The following is a 16617-nucleotide window of genomic DNA, read 5'->3' as shown; positions in this document are numbered from 1 at the left end:
AGCTCAACCTTGTTGGAAATTTGTGGTATCAGCACGATGCTGCACCACCACAAAGAGGGGGAGACAAGTAGTCAGTTGGCTGAATGAACATTTCCCGAATAAATGTATAGGTCAAGGAGGACCAATATAATGGCCATCTCGTTCTACTAATCTAATAAATCCCTTAGATTTTTATTTTTGGGGTCATATAAAGGAGCTTGCTTATCATGTTGAAAATTAATCTCATTCACATTTACTTGATAGAATTCAAGATGCTAACCAAATACGAAACGACCCAAATCTAATCCGCCGAGTAACAGCATTTTTAGTTCTTCGATGTGAAGCTTGCATTCAAGCCGAAGGTGGACAATTTGAACAATTTTTGTAGTCCCATAAGTTCCATTGATTATTATGATTTGAACATAAACAATATGATTTTTCAATTGCTTGTATCTTCTAAACAAAAACGAATCGGCTATATATTCATAGGAAAAAAAATGTTCAGAATAAGCACAGCTACCTGCTGTCAAAGTTTGTCATAGAGCTTGCAGAACACCCTATATACAGAGTGAGTCATTGACTAGTACAAATATTCTAACAGTAGATGCTTGAGGTCAAAAGAAACACTTTTTTCGTATATCATTTTTTCCGAATCTGCTCGGTTCAAAAGATAGAGGCTTTTGAAGAAGCATAAAATAATATTGTTTTTAGTTCTATCTCACAAACGGTTTTATCGAATGAAATGAATCGTTTTTCATTTATTCAAAGAATCTCTTTCGAGTACAAGAAAAGCACTCTTGTCTTCCAGTTTTCTCATTATGACCATTACGCACCATAAAAATACCAAAATTTCAAAGACTCTTGAAACTAAGTTGGACGTAATCAGGGTCTAATCGGAAAAAATGGTATGAGAAAAAAGTGTTTCTTTTGACCTCTAGAATCTACGGTTAAAATATAGCAGCGTATAGCTAGCGTAACGGGGTACCATACAATTTTACGTATGATACAAGAGCTTAGGGAAAAACCCCAGTAAAAATCCCTCCCCCCAGGAGTGAAGTAAATTGTTCACAAAATAAAGCTGAAATATTTGAATTTGAAGGGCATCTCGCACTGCAAAAATTGATCTTACCCTCGAAAAAAAAACCGAGGAGTTTCCTCCAAGTAAACAGAAAATTTCATCTGAATCAGAAAAAAAAACGAAATCAGAAAAATGTGAGATAATAGAATTAGGTTATTATATTATAATATGTCAGTTTGACCTAAAATTCAAAACCCAATTAAAAAAAAATTCAAAAACTGCACATAAAGCCCTAAATCCATCCTGAAATTTATAAATGGGACAGTGAAACCAGATGATTTATGGTTTCTTCTGGTTCCCCTCATTCACAACTAGGGCTTTCAACTGAAATCTATCGGAAAAGCATACTATTGCAACGTCCGTGACCAGGAACTCTTTTCGAGGGATCACTAACTAATTCTTGGTTGAAAATGGTGCACCTATTCCATTCAGACTGACAAATGTCCTTGTTCCTGACATTAGAATTAAGAAGAGAGTTGAACCATAAGGGCTTACGCTACTTGGAATCATATTTTCTGGAATATAGGGCAGAATTGGAAATGAGTCGGGAAAGGAGAGATAGTTATTTCAAGAATTTATATCTGCAGTCTGTCAGTGTGGGGCGGTGCTGTGTTTCAAAGAACTGGTAATCATGGTTACCAGTTAATATGCATATTAAGGAGGTGAAGATATAAAAGTTTCAGTTATAATTCTCATAGAAAGATGCAGCTATGCATCAATTTTTTGCAAATGAGCACTATTAACCCAAACTGGGCAACAATATTCAGCAGCTAAACAAACCAAACCTTATTCGAACAGCAGTATTATGTTATGTAGGTAAAGGTAATTTGCTCGGCGGTGTATCAAGTCTTTTGGCGAACGCTTTGGCTCTATAACCGTTGGTATGAGAACAGACAAAAAAATGGATGCCAAGAACTGCATCTGCTTATTCTGGAGTATCCACTTACCGCCAACTTTATCCGCCGTTTATTCAGACAATGGCGGTATGGGGGCAGAATCGATACTGCAAAGAAACAACAAACAAGGAGGGAACATTGGGGCGGCTTCGAAACATCCAGAATGGATAATATTATTGGAAAATAATTCCGGAAAATCTACTTTGTCGGAGCCGCTCGCGTTTAATGTTTATGCTGAATAAAATCCGGCTTTACTCTCATGGCGGCCGACCTGGCCTTTAATGGCGGCGAAAACGAAAAGGGAAATACGGCGGATCTTCGAATCGACTAAATGCATATTGAATTGGCTCCGAACCCACGGTTCCGCCGCCTATTTCCTCTATTATCTGTCGATTCTTATTCTCGTATATAATTCGGCAGTATTATCTGGATCCAGGACGAAGATGCCATCAGACAAGTAATGGCGATTCGAACGTTGGCTTGTAATTATTTGGTTCTTATTGTCGAGGGAATTCGTTTGGTAGGGAGAAGCTACAGAAGCTAATTCAAATTGAAATGGGGTAAAAAAAATGTTTTACTTGTTTATTACTGCAGGGCTATGCCAATAGTTGGGGAGCCCAAGAAGGAAATTCGGGACTTACTCAAGAGTGTCAGATTAATATAAGAAAAGATAACTTGGATCCTTTAGATTACCTCTACCAAAAATTAGACTTCTATATACATATATAAAAGGAATTGTCTAGGACAGCCTGTCATAATGTTAAAAAAAAAATCATTGTACATACTCAGCGTGTCAGATTAATATATACATATGTGGTTAATTTAATGTTGAAAAGTATATATTCACTCAATCTGACAATTTAAGACTGACGAAATCGTGTGGGCGGGCATCAAACTTGCAAAAATAACTTCACGTCTACATTATCGAGCGCGGTGGCTTTTTTTCTTATTTTGAAGCTAATGATTCGAGAGAAATGGAAAAAAATATAATCTGACAGTTTCAGCAAGCCGATACAATAAAAATTGGCCATAAAGGTCACAAAAATCAGTTTTTCTGAATTATCTCCTCTCCTGAGCTTCGAATTGTTTTTGCTTTCATCATAGAAGTTGTAGAGCATGAAATTTTCTACAAATTTTGTCCTCAGCAATTTTTTCTACGTTTGAACGTTTTTTAGATATATGGCGATGAATGTACATTATAATGGGTAAATACATTGACATTGGCCGTTCGCATTTGTGGCTAAGCTTATCGCCCTTTAACTCGAAAACGGTTAAGAGTATGTAAAATCGCTTCAGATAAAAGTTGTATAGAATTTTATTATCTACAACTTTCATAATGAATACATAAACGATAAGAGGTACAGGAAGGGAGATATTTTCAAAAAATGCCTTTTTGTCATATTCAAACTGTCAGATTAAGAAAACCCACTTGATTAGTGTCAGATTAATGGGTAACACGTCTGCAACACCAAGATTAATCATCAGTATGAAAATCTGATATGCTCGAGTACATACTAGTAACGATTTTTTTTGCATTTTCGAAGGACCGCTGTGACTTTGAGTCACTCCTGACAACTGGCAAGTTTCTTGAAAAGTAGCTTCCTTTGGTTTCAATCAACATACCCTCTAAAAATCTGACACGCTCTAATTTTTTTTTAACCATTTCCAACTCTTCCGTACGGCCTGCCCCACCACGCAAACTGTCAGATTTACATGAATTTATTATCAGAGACACGTAGGGCATATACAGTATCTTAATCTGACACGCTCGAGTATGTACACCTGACGATTTTTTTTTACATCTTTGAAAACCTGCCGACGCTTTCCCCACCGCTGAAAGTGAATACATCATAGAACCTTTTTTTCTTTCTACCATCTGATCTTTAAAATCTACTAGGTCTCTACGACGCTCGAGTAAATCCCGATTTAGCATCGTGAGCTACCCAACTAAAAAACATTGTGCTTAGTGCTTGTGAAACCACTTGAAGTATTTGATGCGTTATTTACTTATTTCTTATTTACTCCCTATATTATTCATATTAGTTTTATTCCATTGACGTTCATTTTGAGAGCAAAAGTAATCATTGAGCCCTTCATAATTCAACAGATTCATTCTCCTATATATATATTTTCTGAATTAAACATAATATGTATTGATAATCCTGCATTGTTGCGCATATACCAATTTTTTTTTCAATTCCAGAGAACTACACTCATAATTTTTTTTATTACATTCAATTTTTCCAGGCCAGGTTGATTCACAAAAGTTAATTGATGAAATGTTCACGTAGATCCTCGTATATCCCGTTGAAAAACTGCCCACATGATAAAAATGCCCAACATGGCCTATTTTCATCAATATCTATTCAGATGGTTTGCTCATCCAACACATATTAGAGGTGCAATTTGATGGGTTTGTTTTTCGAATGGGCAATACTGTTTCTGGCTGAAAATAATGTGAAAAATAACGTTCGGATGAATGATTTATGATGTTTGTTCCGCTTCCGGGTAGCAGAATAGAGTGGTTTTTCCACATTTTTTGTATCATTAATGATTTTCAGCCTGAAGTTTTTCAATATAGTTCTAATTTTGTTGCCTGTGGAAAAAAACTGATACATACAAAGGAACCCTTTCAAACTCTGAATCGAGGGGATTCTATTTCTGGAATGGCTTCATAATACAACAGGAACTATGGATACTCCTGGATATACAGGGCGTTTCATCATTGCTTCAAATAACTCACAGATCAATACCCTGAATTTGTTCGCAATGGTTATGAAAACACTATACAGGGTGTCTGTAAACAAATGCGTAGGACCTGGATGAAAATAAGCAGGGGTGGGTCCTATAATTTTTTTTCGAAATCGACCTCCCTTCCAAGATACAGCCTTTGGAAGGCGTTGACGAGTTAACAGTTTTTTAATTTTTTTACTGGTTCTAAACAACACTGAGTCATAAAACAACATAATATGAAGCACTAAGTAGATGGTACTCACACAATTTTTTCAGATCTCATAACTTTATTATTAGGTGTTGAAAATAACCCCTAATGATTTTCCTTCAAAAATTGTTTTAGTGGGATAAATATTCGGAAAATAAAATTCTCTTATGGTTTCCCATTCAATTCTGGAGACAAAAAGTCTATTGCGAAATTTCGATACAGTTGATACTTTTCTCGGAAAAAGTAAAGACTTACAAGCAGTAAACGTATAGTATGGGAGAGAGTTGGTGCATGTATTTTAGCGGGAGGTAGTCATTCTTTGGAACACTTATACGATGAAATGGAATGAACAGTGATCATAACTACTTGTAAGTTTTTATTTGTTCCGAGAAAACTATCAACTGTATCGAAATTTCGACTCTTTTTCTCCCGAATTGAATGGGAAACCATAAGACAACTGTATTTTTCGAAAATCTATACCATGAAATCAATTGTTGGATGAAAATCATAAGAGGTTGTTATTTTCAACCCCTAATAATAAAGTGAGATCTAAAAAAGTTGTGTGAGTAACATCTACTTAGTGCTTCATATTATGTATGGTTTTATGACTCAGTGTTTTTTAGAACCCGTAAAAAATTAAAAATGTCAACTCGTCATCGCCTTCTAAGGACTGTATCTTGGAAGGGAGGCCGATTTCGAAAAAAAATTATAGGAACTACCCCTACCTATTTTCATTGAGGAATCATTTTCCTCAGTCCTTCGCATTTGTTTACAGACACCCTGTATACGATATACTTACATAATTTCGACGGGAAATTGGATCTTCTAATTGTCCGTCACAATCATCGTCAGATGTCATAGACACTCGCTTAAAAAGATGATTTTGGGTTATGGGAAATACTGATATAAGTGTAACAAGGAAATGCGAGCTTTTCCGCAGTACAGTTGAGGTTTTCCCCTCTAAAATTGATTATCGTTATATTTCTAGTCAAATGAATTATGATTTTTTCCTTTCATCGTTTTTTCATAAAATTCAAACGTTCAGTGAGGGTGAACATTTTTTTTTCTCAATCGTTTCCGCACACTGAGAAAACAATTTATCAACTATAATGCATATTTATTAATACGTAATATGGGCTTTATTCGAATATGGCGTAATGAATCAGAAATAAATGCTTTATTGGATTTCCTTAAATAAATATTTCTTATTTATTAATATATTGAAATATATTTATTACTAATGAATTGAGTTTTTCGTTAATATATAATAAGCTTCGTTATTAGTAATAATGAACTTTCTTAATAGTTATTATCAGGTTTGTTGAAAGATGAACCTATTGAATTCAGTCCATTAATAAAAGGATCATCAAAACTCTCCAATGAAATACATTTATTTTTAATTTATTATTAAAGATGACAAATTCGAAAAAGCTTGACATGTACCATTATCATTATCACTCAATTTGAAAAAAAAATAACAAAAAAATACAAAATAAGTCATAGTCATATCATCAGCACCATAAAAATAACCAACCTTTTCGAATGGGGTAATCCTTCCTCCTCTAGAATGTTCTCCACATAATTAAAAACACTCACTGAACCCACTTCACTTCACTCTACTGCCTCCACTCACTCTTTTTAACACCATAGACAAGAAATTATTTGTAGAAACCGCTCTAATAAGCTTGTTCAAACTCTCAAGCCACAAGAAAAAAAATCAGGGATCTATAATATTCAGATTAATCTGGAAATCTCCCTGTTTTGCATCAAATTTCAATAGTAGACTGAATACTAGAACCGACGCTTTGCTTTACCAATAGAGACGCTTGCTATCTATTGGTCGACAAGATTCGACAAGTCGTGAATGATTTCATAGCTGGCAAATAAATATTTTTTTGATGTTTACAAAAATAAATAGATTATTTATAAACTATATATTTCTGGGAAATAAAGGTTCAGACTAAGATAACAAAACGATATTCATTTCTATCAAAAAAACAATATTTGGACCAAATAAATTAGGCTTTAATAAATTTCTCATTAACTATGAATAACTGAAATTTTTGAATTTCTTTGAAAGAAATCACGTTTATTTATTATTGGCTTATTAAATTTATAGTGAATAAATTCGGATTAAATAAATATTTATTAAATGTAAACCATATCATTTTTCTCAGTACAGGTTGATGTTTGGAAGTAATAAAACCCAAGACACAAGTATTTCAATATCCGGCAAAATTTCACGATACCGCCCACGAGTATGTCATGACCAACTGTTCAACTAAACTGCCACTCAAATTAATCCCCTATGCCGCCCTCTCTCCCCCCTCCAACCAGGATATTCAAGGATAAACTGCTAATCCGATGCTCTTGCAATTTCATGTTCAAACTCCGAATTTATTCCGGTCTCAAATGAATGCCGAAAACTCTTCATTCTGCCCGAAACAAAAAGCGCCCCATGCTAAATAGGTAATACTGTTATTCAGAGCTCGAGTTTTGTGGGAACCGTTCGAAACTTCGACAATTCCCAAACAAACAACTAGGTACATATTGCATGATGGTCCTAATTAAGGACAGATGTTGTCCAATGAATTTCCGAAACCGCAAATTCGCATACTAAACGGCCGAGCCTCTCTCAACTCTGAACTTCGCTGTTGGCGCAGCTTTGAACGTCCATTCTTTCGATGGGGATTGTCGGATTTGTTCCATAATGCACGGAATTATGGAAGTACATACGAGGACGCCCTGTGATTTTTATGCATTCAAAACATGTCAGTATATTATGGTATATCATTATTCCACAACATGAACTGGAAGGGAAGCATCAACAGAAATAAAGCGTGGGCTCAACTATTCGCTTATGAAATATTGACCAGTCTTCAAAGAGAGCTGCACACACTGCAATGCTGAGGAGGAAGAAAGACTATGACAGGGAGTCATCCACCTAAACTTGAAGAGAGATACTTAGATATACGAGGAAGAACTGATATCTAGTTAACCTAGACTAGTTCTATGCATAAAAAAAAAATTGCGTTACCATAGCAACGAACAATAACTCATTAGAAGTGTCAGTGTGAAGTTTGAGGTCAAAAAAGTAAACCAGAGTTACGCAATCAATTGAAAGGAAGAAGATGTCAACCGAAATTTTGAAAATCGAAAAATTGGAGTATCGAGCCATCATCAAGTACCTACCTGTATTTAAAAGGGTTAAGAGGTAAGCAGATTTAAGATGATATGCTTAATACCCTTGGTGATCAATGTCCTTCATATGCGACCGTGAAAAATTGGACTACAAGCTTCAAAAGAAGTAAATTTTTCATTGAAGATGATGACCGATCGGGAAGGCCAGTTTCTGTGTCAGTCGCCGAAAATATCGATGCAGTTCATAACATGATTTTATCAGACCGTCGAATTGCATACGAACGCGTTCATCATATACCTAGTTCACGTCAATTTGAACAATTGAAAAATTGCTGCAAAATGGATCCCCAAATGTTTGAATGTTGACCAAAAGCGTGCGAGGTTAGAAGCATCGATCTGTGCTCGATTTGAAAACGATGTAGACTTCTTAGACCGAATTGTTACTATGTATGAGACTTGGGTACATTCTACGATCCAGAAACAAAGCAACGATCGATGGAATGGCGACACTCTGGTTCTCCAAGACCTAAGAAGTTTCGTGTCCAAAAATCAGCTGGAAAAGTTCTTGCTTCAGTGTTTTGGGATTACCATGGAGTAATCATAATTGATTTTTTTTTTTGTTCTCCGGTAGAACAATAACCGGAGATTACTATTCGACATTACTTACCACTCTTCGTGAAAAAAATAAAGAGAAAAGACGCGGAAAGATATCCAAAGGTGTTTTGTTTGTGCAGGACAACGCCCCTGCACACAAATCTCATGTTGCCATGCAAAAATTCTTGATTTAAGGTTTGAATTACTAGAACACCCCCCTTATTCACCATGGCTCCATCCGACTATCATCTCCTTATTCAACTGAAAAATAGTTTGAAAGGTCGTAAATTTTCTTCCAACGAGGAGGTAATAAAACTTGTGAAGGTCTGGTTTGCAAAGCAAGAAGAAACATTTTTTTTAAAGGTCTAGAGACGTTGCAGTTTCGCTGTAATAAATGTATCCAATTGAGAGGAGAGTATGTTGAGTAATAAAATATTTTCACATTGAAATTTTGTTTGGTTCTATAGTAGGCTAAGAATGTTTCAATATATCCTCGTATGGTTCAAAGTTCAAAAACCCCGACAGGAGTTGGAGCTGGAGTATTTCCTTTTCACTGGCAACCTTGCAAGGTACTGCCGCTTCACGAAGCACCTGATAAGAGTAGGTGTAGCAGACACTAACGAGTGCAGATATTGCCATTGGAACACCCTTCAGGGGAATCTTCGAGTGAAGTTTTACAATGTGGATTGAATCTCCCCACCTAGCTCTTTATTGATGAATTAGCAAAAAATGTCTTGAACACTAAGCAGTTCTTATTTGGTTACCTAGACAGGATTATCCTAACAAACTCAGTAATTCTCAACAGCTGTCCTGAATCGATGAAGAAGAAATCATAATCTTCATCTCCAAATGTTTCAAACCTCTCATCGCAAGCTTCCAAAACCTCATACCCACGCTAGACTTCTTACACCCTTGTGTCTCCCAATATGAACGAGGATGTTCGTTTAGTCCTGTATAGGAACCCTTTTTTGTGTTTACGTTCAATGAGTTTCCATAAGGACCTTTGGAATTTCATGACAACAAAGTTGAAAATTATTTAATCATCTTCACTGTCAAGAGATCAATTCTATGATTAGGGAATAGTCCACAATTTTCGAAACTATATACTTGGCCACAGCAGAAAAGAGGAGAGCATCAAAATCACCACTCTAAATGCACCAGTTGGGTCGAACTAATGGGAATAAATGAATCTTCTTCCGCAACTGAAAAGTTCATTCGGGCGTCAAAAGATATCAAACCTAGATAGATATGAGGTCTCAAGCCCAGATGCTCCAATCCATTATATTTCACCTCTTTTCTATTAACACACCCAAATAATGGCCAGCTGTGCTGTTTTCTCGAAAAGATGGATTAATAAGGATGGCATTTGGAAGAACCGCCTTCGGAGGAAACGCTTCATCATAGTCGCTAGTGTCCGGTCCAAGTTCCAAATTACTTCCATATATCATGTAACGCGTCTTTTGCACTTGTTCCATAGGAATGAGCAAATGGAAATGGGGAGGGTACTGTGAGAGTCGAGTATGGATGGCCGGAGGTGATTTTTGGATGGTATTGATTCCAGGGTGAGCCGGTATTCGGGAAATTAATTAAGAACTAAAAAAGAACAGAGGGGGGAGGTTCGATCATTTATTCATTTCGTTAATTAAGACGGACTTGCTCTCATTGAGAGAGAAGTTTCATTTATTTGAATGAATTGATTCTAATCTACAGAAGGAGGAAGCATCAGTGAAATGTTGATGTCGTAAGGACTGATTGTAGTTAACCCTTAATAACCTGAGTTATGATCACAATTCTAATTGAATAAAAATTCTTTATAGAGTGTACAAGACAAAAACAACTCAATTTCTGTTTGAAAATTGTATGGTTTTTGTTTGAGAAAAATGGTGTTACATATATGTAACGCTAATAGCTACAGTTACTGAGAAATAAAATAGATTTGCCAGTGAAATTTGCGTTACATATGTGTAACACTAGGTTATTATGGCTTAATATAGTCAGTTAGGTGGCAGAAATTTGCAGAATTGGTATGCATTCAAATAAATGAAGACCCATTCTTTAAGTTCTCAGTATGTATCACCTTTAAAGCTACTATGATTTTTCTGATAGATACCTAACTCTAAAGTTGAAAAATGGACAAATTGAAAATTTGATTTTCTGGTAAAGAGTGTAAGATATCCGAAAGGTTGGTGAGCAAATATAGGTTTTCGAAAAAGCTGAATCTGTTGCGAGCAATTTCGAAAGCCTATTTCCATCAGTTTGGGTTTTCATCTCCAAAATGGCGGTATCTCGCGTTATATTCGTGTGATCGAATTGGGATTTCCGGTTATATAATCACCATTGCCAAGGCTTCCACCCTAGCACAAAAACTCGATCTCGAAAGGAGAGGCAACTTCCTATCCAATAGGTCAGTAATAGAAGAAAGACATTTTTGAAGGCATTCCTCATGCGAAGGGTTGAAGTTACAGAAATAAATAAGACAGAGCAGATAAGTTGCTCTCCTAGGAATCAGAAATTGACGGTGAAATCATTTTTCCTTGATTCCATTCTGACAGAATGGTTGGGAAAATTTCTTTGGCCCGTCCTGTATAATTCGAATGGTGCCGAGGAGGAGTTTTATATCATCCTCAGTATCAACAATGGATGAAATTTTTCTTCGAATCTCGGAAGGAGAATATTTCTCTCTTACAAGAAAGGAAAGATTCAGAATATATGCAGATATGGATACGTTATTTTTCATTTCCATTTCACAAGAGCAATTCATCTTTTTCCGTGCGAATGTTAGGAATGGAAGTGAGAAGTGGAAATGAAATATTCAGAACATAAGGGAGTTCCATTAACGTATTGTATTCAGTTTCGAAATAAGTGATTGATACATTGTGCGCTTGGGGAAAACTCTCCGATGAGAGTGTCAGTTTCATCGCTCTTCTCACTTTGTGTATGGAAATATTTCTATTTCGCTACATTGAGCTATAATGCCCCAAGGGAGATCCATAACGAGTACTCTAGAATATTCATTAAAAATTCAGTCTGATCATATGAAGTCTCAACTGGAAGAGAAGCCCTCTTATAACAAGTCAAACAATAGAGAAGATGTTGTTTTGGATAGTCGTACTTCTATCTAGTGATAAATCTCGACCCCGGCGTAACCGTTCGTTCTTGAGGAACTTTTAACTGAACCCAACTTTTTGGTAATTTTTCGAAGGTCAATTTTCGGGAATTTTGTTCTTCTAGGATAATTATCGTATTTCTAGATGTGATACATATTCTGAAAGAACAATTCTTGTAGTTATGAATCTGAGAAGTTTCTCCATCTCGGCGCAACCCTTCGGTTGCGAGATTGGCTCGCAATAGATTCAGCGTGTTCGAAAACCTATATTTTCATATCGAAATTCAAAATATCTGGCCCGGTTCAGGAGAAAATAATTTTTTTTGTTTTTCCACTTTTCATTTTCGAGTTGACTTCGAAGAGCTCTCTGGAGTGCAATTCTCTATTGAAGCATCAACTGTTTGGTTTTCTACAATCTTCGGAACAAATTCTATGCACTCCATATCCTAGGATAGTAATGAAACATCCTGATTTTCAGGCAGAGTGCCAAATAGGTCATTTTAGGGGTCTAACCCCTTGCTCATTTTTTACCCAAAAAAAACGAGATTTTCGGAATCGAGTTTTTGTGCTAGGGTGGAAGCCTTGGCAATGCTGATTATAAAACCGGAAATTCCAATTGGATCAGACGAATAAATCAAGAGATATCGCAGATTGAAATTTTCAGTTTTTGAAAAAATGCCATTTGAACAATGAAAATCTAAACGAAGGGAGATAGGCTCCAGAAACTGATTGGAATAGATTCAGCGTATTCGAAAACCTATAGTTTCATACCAAACTTTCGGACATCCAACACTGTTTACAAGAAAATCGGATTTTTTCTTTTTCCACTTTTCATTTTCGAGTTCAGTTTGAATGGCTCTCTGAAGTTCAATTGTGGATCGAACCGTGAACTGTTTGGTTTTCTATAATCTACTAAACAACTTCTATGCACTCCATATCCTAGGACAATAGTAGGACAGCCTAATTTTTAGGCAGAAGTGCAAATATGTCATTTTTGGGGGTCTAACCCCTTGCTCATTTTTGACCCAAAAAATCGAGATTTTCGAAATCGAGTTTTTGCGCTTCGGTGGAAGCTTTGGCAATGCTGATCATAAAACTGAAAATCCCAATTGGATCAGACGAATAAATCAGGAGATATCGCAGATTGAAATTTGCAGTTTTTGAAAAAATGCCATTTGAACAATGAAAATCTAAACGAAGGGCAATAGGCTCACGAAACTAATTGAAATAGATTCAGCGTATTCGAAAACCTATAGTTTCATACCAAACTTTCGGATATCCAACACTGTTTACAAGAAAATCGGATTTTTTCTTTTTCCACTTTTCATTTTCGAGTTCAGTTTGAATGGCTCCCTGAAGTTCAATCGTGTATCGAACCGTGAACTGTTTGGTTTTCTATAATCTACTAAACAACTTCTATGCACTCCATATCCTAGGACAATAGTAGGACAGCCTAATTTTTAGGCAGAAGTGCAAATATGTCATTTTTGGGGGGTCTAACCCCTTGCTCATTTTTGACCCAAAAAATCGAGATTTTCGAAATCGAGTTTTTGCGCTTCGGTGGAAGCTTTGGCAATGCTGATCATAAAACTGAAAATCCCAATTGGATCAGACGAATAAATCAGGAGATATCGCAGATTGAAATTTGCAGTTTTTGAAAAAATGCCATTTGAACAATGAAAATCTAAACGAAGGGCAATAGGCTCACGAAACTAATTGAAATAGATTCAGCGTATTCGAAAACCTATAGTTTCATACCAAACTTTCGGATATCCAACACTGTTTACAAGAAAATCGGATTTTTTCTTTTTCCACTTTTCATTTTCGAGTTCAGTTTGAATGGCTCCCTGAAGTTCAATCGTGTATCGAACCGTGAACTGTTTGGTTTTCTATAATCTACTAAACAACTTCTATGCACTCCATATCCTAGGACAATAGTAGGACAGCCTAATTTTTAGGCAGAAGTGCAAATATGTCATTTTTGGGGGGTCTAACCCCTTGCTCATTTTTGACCCAAAAAATCGAGATTTTCGAAATCGAGTTTTTGCGCTTCGGTGGAAGCTTTGGCAATGCTGATCATAAAACTGAAAATCCCAATTGGATCAGACGAATAAATCAGGAGATATCGCAGATTGAAATTTGCAGTTTTTGAAAAAATGCCATTTGAACAATGAAAATCTAAACGAAGGGCAATAGGCTCACGAAACTAATTGAAATAGATTCAGCGTATTCGAAAACCTATAGTTTCATACCAAACTTTCGGATATCCAACACTGTTTACAAGAAAATCGGATTTTTTCTTTTTCCACTTTTCATTTTCGAGTTCAGTTTGAATGGCTCCCTGAAGTTCAATCGTGTATCGAACCGTGAACTGTTTGGTTTTCTATAATCTACTAAACAACTTCTATGCACTCCATATCCTAGGACAATAGTAGGACAACCTAATTTTTAGGCAGAGGTGCAAATAGGTCATTTTTGGGGGGTCTGACCCCTTGCTCATTTTTGACCCAAAAAATCGAGATTTTCGAAATCGAGTTTTTGTGCTTGGGTGGAAGCCTATGCAATGCTGATTATAAAACCGAAAATCCCAATTGGATCAGACGAATAAATCAGGAGATATCGCAGATTGAAATTTGCAATTTTTGAAAAAATGCCACTTCAACGATGAAAATCTAAACGAAGGGAGATAGGCTCCAGAAACTGATTGGAATAGATTCAGCGTATTCGAAAACCTATAGTTTCATACCAAACTTTCGGATATCCAACACTGTTTACAAGAAAATCGGATTTTTTCTTTTTCCACTTTTCATTTTCGAGTTCAGTTTGAATGGCTCTCTGAAGTTCAATTGTGGATCGAACCGTGAACTGTTTGGTTTTCTATAATCTACTAAACAACTTCTATGCACTCCATATCCTAGGACAATAGTAGGACAGCCTAATTTTTAGGCAGAAGTGCAAATATGTCATTTTTGGGGGGTCTAACCCCTTGCTCATTTTTGACCCAAAAAATCGAGATTTTCGAAATCGAGTTTTTGCGCTTCGGTGGAAGCTTTGGCAATGCTGATCATAAAACTGAAAATCCCAATTGGATCAGATGAATAAATCAGGAGATATCGCAGATTGAAATTTGCAGTTTTTGAAAAAATGCCATTTGAACAATGAAAATCTAAACGAAGGGAAATAGGCTCACGAAACTAATTGAAATAGATTCAGCGTATTCGAAAACCTATAGTTTCATACCAAACTTTCGGATATCCAACACTGTTTACAAGAAAATCGGATTTTTTCTTTTTCCACTTTTCATTTTCGAGTTCAGTTTGAATGGCTCCCTGAAGTTCAATCGTGTATCGAACCGTGAACTGTTTGGTTTTCTATAATCTACTAAACAACTTCTATGCACTCCATATCCTAGGACAATAGTAGGACAACCTAATTTTTAGGCAGAGGTGCAAATAGGTCATTTTTGGGGGGTCTGACCCCTTGCTCATTTTTGACCCAAAAAATCGAGATTTTCGAAATCGAGTTTTTGTGCTTGGGTGGAAGCCTATGCAATGCTGATTATAAAACCGAAAATCCAAATTGGATCAGACGAATAAATCAGGAGATATCGCAGATTGAAATTTGCAATTTTTGAAAAAATGCCACTTCAACGATGAAAATCTAAACGAAGGGAGATAGGCTCACGAAACTAATTGAAATAGATTCAGAGTATTCGAAAACCTATAGTTTCATACCAAACTTACGGATATCCAACATTGTTTACAAGAAAATCGGATTTTTTCTTTTTCCACTTTTCATTTTCGAGTTCAGTTTGAATGGCTCTCTGAAGTTCAATCGTGTATCGAACCGTGAACTGTTTGATTTTCTAGAATCTACTATACAACTTTTATGCACTCCATATCCTAGGACAATAGTAGGACAACCTTATTTTTAGGTAGAGGTGCAAATATGTAATTTTTGGGGGGGTCTAACCCCTTGCTCATTTTTTACCCAAAAAATCGACATTTTCGAAATCGAGTTCTTATTCTTGGGTGGAAGCCTTGGCAATGCTGATTATAAAACTGGAAATCTCAATTGGATCAGACGAATATAACAGGGGATATCGCAGATTGAAAATTGCAATTTAAAAAAAAAAGCCATTTATGAGATAAAAATTCAAACGAAGAGAGGAAGACTTTCGAAATTTCTCGCAATAGATTCAGCGTGTTCGAATAACTATATTTTCATAACAAACTTTCGAATATTTGACCCTGTTAAGGAAAAAATCATTTTTCTTTGTTTTTCCACTTTTCATTTTCGAGTTGACTTCGAAGAGCTCACAGGAGTGCAATTCTCTATTGAATCATCAACTGTTTGGTTTTCTAGAATCTTCAAAACAAATTCTATGCACTCTATCTCCTAAGATAGTGATAGAACATCCTGATTTTCAGACAGAGAAGCAAATATGTTATTTTAGGGGGGTCTAACCCCTTGCTCATTTTTGACCCAAAAAATCGAGATTTTCGAAATCGAGTTTTGGTTAAAGGATGGAAGCCTAGGCAATGCTGATAATGGAACCGGAAATCTCAATAGGATCAGATGAACATAACAGGAGATATCGCAGATTGAAAATTTCAATTTTTGAAAAATGCCATTTCCAGGATGAAAATCTAAACGAAGGGAGATAGGCTTTCGGAATAGATTCAGCGTGTTCGAAAACCTATATTTTCATACCAGAACTTCAAATACCTGGCCCAGTTTAGGTGAAAATAGTTTTTTTTGTTTTTCCACTTTTCATTTTCGAGTTGACTTCATACGTACGTCATAAAGAGCTCTTATTTTTTTTAGAATAAGGAAAGCTACCAACATAGCAAAAATTTTTAAGGAAATGTCTTTCGCTCTT

At 36.0% G+C, this 16617-nt stretch overlaps 1 protein-coding gene across 2 annotated transcripts in view; it reads left to right on the top strand.

Moving 5' to 3' along the window:
* LOC123306258 overlaps positions 1-16617 on the top strand; it is a 265491-nt gene that overhangs the window by 195588 nt on the left and 53286 nt on the right. The window lies entirely within an intron of this gene.

Source organism: Coccinella septempunctata, chromosome 2 (genome assembly GCF_907165205.1).
Source record: "Coccinella septempunctata chromosome 2, icCocSept1.1, whole genome shotgun sequence".
In the NCBI taxonomy this organism is placed as follows: Eukaryota; Metazoa; Arthropoda; class Insecta; order Coleoptera; family Coccinellidae; genus Coccinella; species Coccinella septempunctata.
This window is presented reverse-complemented; position numbering and strand designations above follow the sequence as displayed.